The sequence below is a fragment of the Erythranthe guttata genome, chromosome 2, assembly GCF_056151865.1.
Source record: "Erythranthe guttata isolate IM_541 chromosome 2, IM_541, whole genome shotgun sequence".
NCBI lineage: Eukaryota > Viridiplantae > Streptophyta > Magnoliopsida > Lamiales > Phrymaceae > Erythranthe > Erythranthe guttata.
Window position 1 is genome coordinate 6,732,587 of NC_142534.1, and position 11,638 is coordinate 6,744,224.

The 11,638-nt window shown below is 37.2% G+C and overlaps 1 long non-coding RNA gene across 1 annotated transcript; it reads right to left on the minus strand.

Annotated features, from left to right (window-relative positions):
- Positions 1–210: 210 nt before the first annotated feature.
- LOC148772218 (uncharacterized) lies at positions 211–2,100 on the minus strand. Its single transcript, XR_016030064.1, has 3 exons — positions 1,673–2,100; positions 1,562–1,601; positions 211–454 (listed from the first exon to the last, which is right to left on the minus strand). It is a non-coding gene; the product is annotated as an uncharacterized LOC148772218 (long non-coding RNA).
- Positions 2,101–11,638: the final 9,538 nt, after the last annotated feature.

Sequence of the window (11,638 nt, forward strand, 5' to 3'; positions counted from 1 at the left end):
AAACTTTGAATTGGGACAAAATGTAATTATTAAAAATCTCTTTCTTGGGGTACTTCAGTCGTCAAAATGTTTCGTTTAAAAGTAACTTTCGAAAGGAGGATTTTATTCGATTGCTACATTATCTAACTGTATATTTTCATTTTTGGTTTGAAAAGTAAACATAGTTTTGGAAACACATTTGGTGAGTAAATATTTTGGCAACAATAATAATTACTAGAATAAGCGGACCAATTAAATTAAAGTTTCAAAATAAGGCCCGTACCAAAATAAGATTCATTTCCCCTAACGGGGAAATACGAGAGTTTAAAAATGGAAATAAGGAAAATTGTCTTTAGTTTACATCACCAAAATAAAAGTAGCATAATTTATAGACCCCTCGTACGATCGTCAAAAGCTCCGGGCCAGACTTCTATCCACTACTCAGTCCATTCCGGCGAGGGATTACTGCTACTACCTGCAATTAAAAAGTATTTATATGAGCTATTAAGCCCGGTAAGAAATCCGAATAAATAACGAGGATTTAAAATATGTTTTACGGATTTATATACATATATACACATAGGCATCAGATCTTACCGTTCGTCGCCAAACGAACACATAGAAACACTTAATTTAATCAGACACATAAATTGACTCAAATAATGAAAAATTACCAATTTACACTTTCGTGCAAATGCATGAATGAAAACATTTTCTGTTGTTCGGATCCGTGAAAAATTAACTTCTTTACTTGGATGATAAGCATATTATTCTGAGCCCGTTCTTTTGGTGGAATCAAACCACCCATTTTTCTATAGTAACTACGGTTGGAATACCAGCCCCCCGTATCCTGACTTATCCAACCCAATAATTCCATTAACCTTTCATTTATTCTTAAGCAATAAATCCATATTCCCACAATTAATATGTTAAGAATCTCAAAGCACAATGATTAAAGCACAAAAGTTTCATTTATGGCACATGAACAACAAATATTTTTAAATAATAGTAAATAACCTCCGACAATTCTATAATTTAATTATAGGACTCTTATCTGACTAAATATTCAGATACAAAAATAATTTTGTAGTTTCATCGAAAACCGAATGTTTTAAAATTAAAATACTAGGCAAGTGGTGTTTTTAGCCAAAGAGTGATTTTCTACCAATTACAAACTCTAAACTACAACCAAATTGTCTAATAAACAAAATTCCATTTGCTAACTACTAAAATTTCAAGATTCAAACATTTTACAAGCTGAAATTTCAAGAAATTCCAGATTAGCCCTTAAGATTCATAGATCTACACATGCAACCCCAAAAATCTTAAAAACTCACTTTTTTTTGCCAAAATTCCCAAAAATACGAAATATTTAAATCTCAAACCACAAAAGCTTAGATTCACAGATTATATCATGGATTAGATATGGAAGAACATAAATTGCAAGATTATCACAAGATTTCGGTTTTTACTCAATAAGCCCTAATTTTCGAAAAGTGAAGCAATCTTTTAGATAATTCTGAAAACTCTTTTCCATACTATGATACTCTTTAATTGCAGCAAGAAATTCGAGATTTCTTACCTAATACCGAAAACAAAAAAGGTGTTGGCCGAAAGAAAACCTTCAAAAGAAAAGAGGGTTTTTAGAGGAAGAAAAGAAGGGGAAAATGAACTCTTCTAAGCACAATGTTACCTCCTTTAAGAGGTTGCTCCAAAATCGAACCAAGCTAGTTGAATGGAGAAGGTGAGAGCTTTGATATCAAGTTGGGAGGAATTTTGATCTCCTGTAAGAAGGCAAGTGTTTTTTATGTTGTTTTTAGCATACTCAAAAGTGAAGCTTATATAGGGGATTTGCATCTTGAATTTCCTTATTTTTTTTCTTGGAGGAAGATGAGGCGGTGGCTGATGGAGGTGGTGGTGTTTCGATGGAAATGGAGGAGAGAAGACAAGTGTGGAGTGAGGTGTAAAATGATGAAGATGGAAGAGTATCCTTCAGGAAACTTAGCATGCTTGAGTGTAGGATTAGTGTAAATTCTCACTCCTTGCCAAGTGTACAAGCATGCATCTTTTTTCTAATTTATTTTCTAATTAATAAAATTACTAATCTCTCTTACACACACATAAAACCAAACACACACACACACACACACACACACACACACACACATATATATATATATATATGTATATATATATATACATATATATATATATATATATATATATATATATATATATATATATATATATATATATATATATATATATATATATATATATATATATATATATATATATATATATATATATATATATATATATCACCTATAGTCTGCAGTGGAATAGCTCACATAACATTTTCATATTTGTATGTATATATGTACGTGTATATGCATGTAATTATACTTATGGTAAAATCATGTAATAATAAAATCATATGGATCAATAAACTATAACACATAGATTAATTTAATCACATAAGTCACATAAATTAATCCAGCACATAAAAATCTACAATTTAATCTTTAGCACATAAAGCACATAATTATTTAATCTAATCGGCATATAATAATTATTAATTAATCTAAGCAAACGAAGCACATAAAGAAATTAAGTTAGTCATGTAGTTAAATTCCTAATAATTCTTATGTAAGTATTTTCGGGTTATGGAATTTTGGTTAGCGATTAGGGTTTCGAAAAGGTGGGGTGTTACAATCTTCCCCCCTTAAAATAATTTTGTCCCCAAAATTGTACCTGACCCAAATAATTCCGGGAAGTGTTTACGCATTTCCTCCTCTCGTTCCCACGTGGCTTCTTCTAGAGTATGATTATGCCATAAGAAATTAACTAGACGAATGTTTCGGTGAGTTTTTGTTTTGTATTCGAGGATTTGTGAGGGTTTTTCTTCCTAGGTTAGGTTGGGGGATAATTCAATAGGCTCGGGTTTTAGAACGTGATATGGGCTATGGATATATTTACGAAGCATGGATATGTGGAACACATTGTGGAAATTGGACAGGTTATGTGGTAAGGCTAGACGATAGGCTCGGGTGATGATTTTCTCGAGAATCTCAAATAGTCAGATAAAACGAGGTGCTAACTTTCCCATTTTTCCAAATCGCATTATTTCTTTTAAAGGTGCCACTTTAAGGGATACGGAATCTCCAACTTCAAATTCCAAATCTCTTCTCCGAGAATTGGCGTAACATTGTTGCCGATCTTGGGCGATACGCATTCTTTCTCGAATACTCTGAATTATTTCGATGGTTTGTTGGACTAGTTCTGGGCCGAGGAATTTTCTTTCTCCGACTTCGTCCCAATGGAGTGGAGATCTACATTTGCGACCATAGAGGGCTTCGTATGGTGCCATTCCGATAGATGATTGAAAGCTATTCTTGTAAGCGAATTCAATTAGTGGGAGACGAAATTCCCAATTTCCTCCGAAATCGAGAATACAAGCGCGCAACAGATCTTCTAGGGTTTTGATGGTTCGCTCAGATTGACCGTCGGTTTGTGGGTGAAAAGCGGTACTAAATATAGACGAGTTTCGAGGGTTCCATGTAAGCTTTTCCAGAATTTAGACATGAATCGAGGATCTCAGTCGGAAATGATAGTTACTAGAACACCGTGGAGTCGAACAATTTCTCAGACGTATAGCTCCGCTAGTTTCTCTAGGCTAAAGGTCATTCAGATTGGAAGAAAATGAGCGGACTTGGTTAATCGGTCGACAATTACCCAAATGGCATCAGATCCTCTTTGGATCTTTGTAAATCCTTGAACGAAATCCATTGTGACAGCTTCCCACTTTCATTCTGGAATTAAATTGGACTGTAGCAAACCTTCTGGTCTTTGGTGCTCCGCTTTGACTTGTTGGCATACTAAACATTCGGCGACGAATTGAGCAGTTTCTCTTTTCATTCCGGGCCACTAGTAGAGTTTCTTTAGATCTTGGTACATCTTAGTTTCTCTGGATGGCAGGTGTACATGGTTTCATGGTCTTCGGTTAGGATTAGTCAGCGAATTTTGGAGTCGTTAGGTACAAAGACGCGATTATGGAATCGGAAAATTCTTTCCTCGGAGATTCGGAAGTTTGGATTGGAATCGAGATTGTCACGGACTTTGAGGATTTGGGGATCGGTTTGTTGAGCAGCCTTGATTGCTTATGACAAATTTGGCTGAACAACAAGGGAATTGATTGATTTTCGGCTAAGAGCGTCTGCCGCCACATTTGCTTTACCAGGGTGGTAGAGTATTTCGCAATCGTAGTCTTTGACTAGTTCGAGCCATCTCATTTGCCTCATGTTTAATTCCTTCTGAGTGAAGACGTACTTAAGACTCTTATGATTGGTTTAAATGGCGCACTTTTCACCGTAAAGGTAGTGTCGCCAGATTTTGAGTGCGAAGACGACGGCGGCTAGTTCGCGATCGAGGTTCGGGTAGTTCCGTTCGTACTCCTTGAGTTGCCGGGAGGCATAGGCTATAACCTTTCCATTCTGCATGAGTACAACTCCTAACCCTAGCTTCGAGGCGTCGTTGTAGACTATGAATTCTCCAGTTCTTTCGTGTAGTGTCAGAATTGTAGCAGAGGTGAGTCGATTCTTGAGTTTGGTGAACCTAGCATCGCATTCTGGGATCCATTGGTATTTGACGTACTTTTGAGTGAGTCGAGTGAGTGGTGAGGCGAGTTCTTGTACGAATTTTCGATATCAACCGGCCAGACCGAGGAAACTCCTTATCTCCTTTGCATTCTTCGGAATTAACCAGTTGGAAACTGATTCTATTTTGCGGGGATCGGCGGAAATTCTACTTGCTAAGACAATGTGGCCAGGAAATGAGACACTTGATAGCCATAACTCACATTTGCTTAATTTGGCGTATAGCTGATGGGATCGAAGGGTTTGAAGAACAATGCGAAGATGAGGGAAATGTTCTTCTTCATTCTTGGAGTAAATGAGAATATCATCAATGAAGAAGATCACAAATTGGTCTGGATACGGATGAAAGACTCGGTTCATGAGATCCATAAAGCGGCGGGGGCATTAGTTAGACCGAAAGGATGACAATGATTTCGTAGTGGCCATATCTTGTCCGGAATGCGGTTTTATAAATGTCGGACTCTTTAATTTTGAGTTGATGATATCCGGATCGAAGATCAATCTTGGAAAAGATGGAAGAACCTTGGAGTTGATCGAACAAATCATCAATTCGGGGAAGAGGGTACTTATTCTCGATAGTGATTTTATTGAGTTCCCGGTAATCGATACAAAGACGAAGAGATCCGTCTTTCTTCTTGACAAACAATACTGGGGCTCCCCATGGTGAGTGACTAGGTCGAACGTAACCTTTTCGAGCAGCTCCTGGATCTGATCTTTCAATTCTTTCGGTTCAAGTCGGGCCATGCGATATGGGGCTTTAGAAATTGGTGTGGCTCCGGGAATTAGATCTATTTTGAACTCAATCTCTCGGTCGGGTGGAAGTCCGGGAATATCGTCAGAAAATACATCGGGAAATTCTTGTATTGTTTAGACATCGGACAGCTGAGGTTTGGCGTCGGATTTGGATTTTAAGACATCTACTAGATAGCCGAAATGTCCTCTATGAATGAGTTTAACGGCTTTTATGGTTGAGATAATCGGACTCGAAGTTTTGGTTTGGCTTTGGAATTTTGGGGTTTTGCCGTTTGGAAGAAGAAAAATGACTGTTTTCGGAGCACAGTCGATTAGAGCCCTAAATTTGGTTAACCAATCCATTCCTAGAATGATATTAAAATTTTGGATTGGTAGGAAGATGAAAGAGTGGGTAGAGCCGGAATGAATTAAGGCATAGACAGGTTCGTCGAAAATGTATATGGTACCTGCTATCATTGAGGGATCTTGCTCACTCTGCTCCTTTGCCAAAGCAAACACACGTCCTTGAGCACGCTTCTGACCGTTCGGACAGTCCCTTGCTATGTGTCCAGTCTTTCTACATCGGAAACACGCGTTCGTCCCTTGCACACAAGCTCCAAACTGTGCTTTCCCGTATTGTTGACAATTTGGTTTGGGCGGCTGTGGAATTCCAGTGGATTGATTAGTCAGTTGGTTTATGTTGCCCTTAATTTTTTGGTTGCCAAAGTTAGCCTTCTTCCATTGGCGTTCGCTCGTTCCTTGGGATCGGCGGTTTTGTTGAATCTTCTTTTCGTCTTGGGCTGCCATCGGGGCTTTGTCCACCAGTTGTATGAAAGTCGAGGAGTCGGACATACGAATGTCTCTTCGTATTTCAGGTTGTACACCACGAATGAAGTGATTTTTTTCTCTTCAGGGTCTCGAGCGATGAATGGGGCGTATAGACAACCACGTTCGAAGCGACGGATGTACTCGAGCATAGGTAATTCACATTGACGAAGTTCTAGAAATTCCTTCAGTTTGTGGGAGCGTACGTCTTTGGAGAAATATTTTTCAAAGAATTGTAGTTTGAAGTTGGTCCATTGTATGGTGTCGAAATTGACGCCCTCCTTGACCCCTTCCCACCAGTGACGAGCTTCGTTGCGGAGTAGGAATAGACTATAGAGCACAATGTACACGATCACGATCGATCAATTGCATGTAGTCGTAGATCACTTCTAGGGATTTGACCCATTCTTCGGCAATTGTTGGATCGGTTCCACCATGAAATTCGGAGGGGTTCATTTTGAGAAATCGTTCGTAAATGGCGTGAGGTGTTGCGTGAGGAGGAGGCGGAGGAGGTTGGCTTCGTCGAAGGAGTTTGTCAATTTGTCTTTGGTGAGTTTGGGCTTGTTCATGGATAAGGTTCAAGAGGTTATGGATGGTTTGGTTAAGATATTGTGGTTCATTGTTGGGAGTGCCTTGAGAACTTCGGGTTAGTCGTCTTGCTATAGTTTTTATAACATATTATGCAATCTATAAGTAAAGCACATAAATAAATAAAACATAAAATACATATAATGTTACCGAATGGACGAGTTGTCGTGCCTCGTTAGTCTTCGAGCCCGGTTTTCGGTTCATAGGATTTTTCTATAAACAATGCTCTGATACCACCGCTGTAGCACCCTCCTTCTAATCGGGCGACAAATCGATCCGGTTTTTCGGAATACTTATTTAGATAGCGGAAGCAAAAGGATCTCTGTGTAATTTTTAAAACTTTGGAGTGGGACAAAATGTAATTATTGAAAATCTCTTTCTTAGGATACTTGAAACCCTTATGAATTTCGAAAAACTTTCTTAGGGTACTTCAGTCATCTAAATGTTTCGTTTAAACATAACTTTCGAAAGGAGGATTTTATTCAAGTGCTACATTATCTAACTATATATTTCATTTTTGGTTCGAAAAGAAAACAGATTTTTGGAAACACATTTGGTGAGTAAATATTTTGGCAAGAGTAATAATTACTAGAATAAACGGACCAATTATATTAAAGTTTCAAAATAAGGCCCGTATTGAAATAAGAGTTCATTTTCCCTAACGGGGAAATACGAGAGTTTAAAAACGGAAATAAGGAAAGTTGTCTTTAGTTTATAACCATAAACATCTAGTTTTGACAAACAAACCAAATTCCTAGAAAACGAAGGTACATCAAAAGTTTTTTCAAGATCCATCTTGTGACCCGTCTCTAATATGAGGCGATACCCTCACCACTTTAGATTTGAGACGGTTCCCCATATAGATGTACTTTTAACTTTTCTCCGGTTTCCGAGTTGTAAGGAATCCTTGTAATGAATTTGTGATATGAATAGTAGCACCAGAATCAAGCCACCAAGTGTAAGAAGGAACTTCAATAAGATTTGATTCATAACATGCAAAAGAAAAATGAATACCTTTCTTTTCGAACCATGCCTTACGTTTCTCACAGTCTTTGTTTACGTGTCCCTTTTTGTTATAAAGTAACAAGTGACAACAAAAGCCTTTCCATGACCCTGACTACTTTCATCAGGTTCATATCTTTTGTTTGGTGCGAATTTCTTTCCACTCTTCACAAATTTCCTTTTCTTCTTCATAGTTCCATGAGTTACAGCCACTGCAAAGTTATTTCCTTCCTACTTTAATCTCACTTCCTCTTGAATACACATACTAGTCATCTCATTCAAACTCCACTTATCTTTTTGAGTATTATAATGGATTTTGAACGGGCCGAACTTTGATGGAAGTGAGTTAAGGATAAATTGTACAAGGAAGGTCTCTTCCACTATCATGCAAAGAGCTCCAAGTTTGGCAGCCTTATCAGTCATATTCAGGATGTGCACCTGAATTCCATTATCACCACCATATTTCATGGTAGTCATTCAGCCATGAGTGTCCCTGCTAACTACTTGTCTGCTAATTTAAAGCGTTCTTTAATATCCGTTAACAGTTCCATAGCATTGTCAACCTCGCGAAAAGAGGTCTTAATGTTATTAGCAACGGTCATTCTAATAAGCATGAGACTAAACCTATTGGACTTGGTCCAGGCTTCAATTAGGCTAACTTCTTCCTCACAGTCATCATCCGTTAATTCCCCAAGTTTTTCAGTAAGCAATGCTAGGTCCAAATCGATAACACCTAGGGTGAATTCAATTTGTTCATACCATTCGGAGAAATTTGACCCATTGAGTGTCTTAATACCAGAAGCATGCGAGTACAATGAAGTAGGAATAGCAACTTAATTAAATATAGCAAATATAATAAGGTAAAGTTAAAAGGATGCTCACATAAGACCTTGAGTCAAATAAGATGGATAATCGATATCACTACAAGTTCTCCTTTGGGTGAAATATAGTATACATATTGTTTACTCTATGTTGGTGTAAATAATCTTTTATAACAACTACGTAGGGTCTTACATAATTTATACCACTCGTAAATTAGTCATGTTACCTTTAGGAAAACAATTCTAATTGCCATGTAATACAAATTATTATATCCTACCCAGTTCATAACTAATTAAAATCGACTATCCTTTGAGCTGGTCTCAATTTCTTAATTATGACTGCAATTTGAGAATATTACAACCCTTCATATCATTTAAATGATTAAACCTTCATGTAGTCCTTGTACTTGTAAGATTTTACTAATCTAGGTCACTTTAGTAACTACAAGATTAGCAAATTTCATCAATATAAAACTAATTAATATTCTCATTATTTTATTTGAGTGACAACTTTAATAATACAAAATAATCATGAAATAAATAATAATAACAAAAAATACATTTTGCATAAATCAAAAAAATTAATTTACTGCATATATACAGTATATAATAATCAAAATTTAAACAATACACATCAATTGATTTAATACATACAATACTATTGACATATTGTATATAAATTTAATACACAAAATTGCTTGCACTCTGTCATACATTGTTCTAATCATATATCAGGCATGGGATTTGACCTCAAAAAATATTATATATATATATATATATATATATATATATATATATATATATATATATATATATATATATATATATATATATATATAACCTTTGACTTCAAATAGATACACACAAACAGCATAAAAACTCTGAAAATTATATGACCTTTACGTCAATCAGTTTTTTGTTTTTTCTAAACCAAGATTTCTGCTTCGTGCCTTTTATTAAAAAAGGAAAAACGGATGACGATTTGATTTTCCCAGAGATAAAATATTTGAAAACACACGGCCGTAAAATTAACATATAAGAAATTTTGAGTTCTAAGATGAATTGATTTCAAAACCCTGCTCTGATACCAATTGAAAGACTTTTATTTAACTATATGCAGAAAATTCTAATAATGGAATCTTGAAATCAAATTCATCTTAATAACATAATCACATAATTGGGATTATCGACATACCATTCGCCATGGATTCCGATTGAGATGATGGACGAGGATGATAGCAATCTACAAGCCAAGCCTCCTTCGAATCTCCTTGTGAGAACTTTATTCATAGGCATACCTTATTCTCTCTATCTCTCCAATATCATAACTCACTAGTATTCTGTAAGTGATGGAATTTTTAATTGCATTTGTTATTGAGGAGAAGAGTTGTGAATTCTTTTATAGACGAGAGAAGAGGGCCACGATTCTTTTGTAACGGTAGAAGACAAAATCCCACCCATCATGGTCTTTTATTGCCTTACATACGTTACAAATTAATTACCATAAATCAGCATTAATTCCATAATTGAATTATTCACCATTAATTAATTAAATTCAAAGGTTAATGGGCCATTAAAATTAAAATTTTAAAATTAAAACTAAACAACTGTTTCTCATGTCCCCACTCTTCACCTCAAAACGGACATGCTGAACGCATGATCTAGAGCATCACAAACATGATTCGATCAATTATCTTTCACGCTTCCCTCCCCTCCACCTATTGGGTCCAATCACTTAATATGGCCACACATCTCATGAACATCCTTCTTACAAAATGCACACAAATTCGCACATCACATGAATCCATCTACAAAATCAAAACCGACCTACTCTCGCCTTCGTGTCTTCGGTTGCCTCTATTATCCAAATCTAACCGCCACCACACCTCACAAACTCGCCCCTTGCTCTACCTCCCGTGTCTAACTTGGTCACCCCTCCTCACACAAAGGCTATCGTTGTCTTGCGGTTCACTGGTCCTATCATTATATCCCGTCATGTGATCTTTGATGAATCCGCTTTCCGTTTGTTGAATCTACCAACCCATCAAACACCTCCCCCATTTCTGATATGACCGAACCTATGAACCCACTCCTTCTTCTCTCTCAGCCTCAACCAGCCCCAAATACTGTCACGTCCAACTGTTCCAACAGTTTGTCTGACAGTACTATAACATCGACCTCACCTCCACCCATCCTCCTCAAACCGGTTGAACCCTCATACCTAGTTGAACCACAACCTCCTCCGCTCGCTTTCTCATCCCCACCCAACCATCCTATGGTGACACATAGTAAAGTCGGTGTTCACAAGCCCAAACCTTCTCTTTGACAGTTTCTACATCATCTCCAATTCCCACCACATATCACCAAGCACTTCTTGACCCAAACGGGCGTGCAGCCATGCTTGAGTAATATATACTACTTTGATTAAATATAACACATGGGATATTGTGCCCCACCCCCTACTACTATTGTCATCAGTGGCAAGTGGTTGTACATATAGAAATTGAAGGTTGATGGTTCATTGAAATGATATAAAGCACGATGGGTTTTTCACGGCTTCGATCAACGTCCTGGTATCGATTTCAATGAAACATTCAGCCTGGTGGTTAAACATGCAACTGTTCGAACAGCTCTCAGCATTGCTACTTCTCGCTCCTGGCTTGTTCATCAACTTGACGTCAAGAATGTATTCTTCCACGGCAACCTCTCTTAAACAGTGTACTGCAAACAGCCACCTGGTTTTGTTAACCCTACTCGTCCCACTCATGTATGTCATCTCCGAAAGGATCTTTATGGGTTTAAACAGGCACCACGTGTGTGGTACAAGCGGTTTTCAAGCTACATCAAGTCTATCACGTTTATCGAGTGCAAATCAAACACCTCTCTCTGTGTGTATCACGCCGGTTCCTCAGTTGCTTATCTGCTACTGTATGTTGACGACATTGTCCTAACAACTTCTAGTACACTCACTCTTCAGTCCATCATTGCCAAACTCCACCAAGAATTTGCTATGAAGGACCTCGGCCCCCTCCAATA